Source organism: Limulus polyphemus, unplaced genomic scaffold (assembly GCF_000517525.1).
Source record: "Limulus polyphemus unplaced genomic scaffold, Limulus_polyphemus-2.1.2 Scaffold416, whole genome shotgun sequence".
NCBI classification, from domain to species: domain Eukaryota; kingdom Metazoa; phylum Arthropoda; class Merostomata; order Xiphosura; family Limulidae; genus Limulus; species Limulus polyphemus.
In genome coordinates this window covers 313,054-314,643 of record NW_013666026.1, presented here as the reverse complement: position 1 = coordinate 314,643, position 1,590 = coordinate 313,054, and the positions used below count along the sequence as shown (strand labels likewise).

Here is a 1,590-nt window from a genome sequence, read left to right as displayed (position 1 = left end):
ATCATTATTATTCTGTTTAAACATGACCCTGGAACTTGTTGACTCTATAGTTACTGCCAGTCTAAGCTCTCACCTCCTTCTCCTTGAGATGCCATTATTCAGTTTCGCCTGATTGTGACCAGTATGATGTTAGATACTCCACTTTTAGAGTCATATTATACTCTATTGTGTGATATCTTAATTTAAAACACCTACCTAGGACAATAAAAGTTGTAAATTGTAATAATCAGCTCTGATAATGAACCTATTTCATTACCTGATATTTACTAATGTATTTTAAAAAAGTAACGTGTCTACTTTTTATTTCTAAGTTTTAAAATTATTTTAAGATTCAGTTATTCTTCTAATGTTAATGGCATTTTTATGTCTTGTCGTTTATTTTTTCTTGTTCTACACTTACTTACACTAATTGTTTTAAATGTTGAACTACTCATAGTTGAAGCATGAGTTTGCTTAATATTTTAGCACAGTAAGTTTTGATATTTTTACATATTACCTCTATTTATTCTTAAAAGCAAATGTATTTGTAGAGATAATTAAGTAAACAGTCATTCTAGTTACCTAATAGTGAATATTTGCTTTTTTGTTTTAGATTTGTTATCGTTTTTATCACGTCTCATGTAGAAAATCTAGAAACTATAAAGAACATTAATAAAATAATGATGAACTACTCATTTTTATATTTTACTGCTTTTAAGAACATTTACGCGGATCTATTACTATGTTCAAAATATTTTTGTTCTCCTTTTCTTTATTTTTTTGTATATTATGTAAATTACACAAAAAAATTTCTTTTCTGGGTTACTGTTAATTTGTAATTATCGTGTCTGCTTTTATTGCTTTTAAATAACGTAGAAAAAACAATAAAAAACAGGCACAGATAGCCCATTGTGTAGCTTTGTGCTTAACAACAAACAAACAATTTAATACTACATGATAAATACATCAAAGTGAAATGTTATTAGTAAAAGTTGTAATGGCTGAGTTTCAAGTACAGATTATTTTTATGTTTTAGTGTTATATGTTCGTAAGTTAAAAATAACAAAGATTTAACAGAGAGAAACAAATATATGACTATAATGTAAAAATAAACATGTGGAATGTTTTCTGTAATTAAAGATTAACTTGTTAAACAAATTAAAAAATATACATAATTATGTTTTTCTGAAGAGAACAACAAATAAAAATCCTACGTGTTCTGTCAGAAATGCTGAAAAAGTCCTTTAGATTTCGATTACTAAACTTCGCTACTTCTCACGAACAGTTTGCATGCTTGACGTAAAATTGTGCTCAGTTTTTTGAAAGATGTGGGTTTGCTATAAAAATGGCAGCAAAAATCCAATTTTCCATCATTTCAGAGTAGCTGAAAAATTAGCGGTGGGTGCTGTTGACTAGCTGCCTTCCTTCTAGCCTATCAGTTCAAATTAGAGACAGCCAGATCAGATAGCACTTATCTATAGGTATAGAAATTAATATTTTAAGCATTGTGAATGATGATATTGTTACGTATCTGCTTGTTTGTTAATTTCCCGTATAAATTCTTTCCGAGAAACTTCAGCGATACAACTTCTTTCCTAATTAAAACTAGTT

General features: G+C 28.2%; 1 protein-coding gene across 3 annotated transcripts in view; it reads left to right on the top strand.

Moving 5' to 3' along the window:
* Positions 1 to 1,590, top strand: part of LOC106458100 (interferon regulatory factor 1-like) — a 53,086-nt gene that overhangs the window by 15,847 nt on the left and 35,649 nt on the right. Inside the window, exon 1 of one of the 3 annotated variants that reach the window (XM_022384230.1) lies at positions 1,442 to 1,460. The exons of the other annotated variants lie outside the window; for them this stretch is intronic. The gene's annotated coding sequence lies outside the window, so the exon portion shown is untranslated. Of the gene's footprint in view, positions 1 to 1,441; positions 1,461 to 1,590 lie in introns of those variants that run through there. 3 annotated transcript variants of the gene reach the window in all.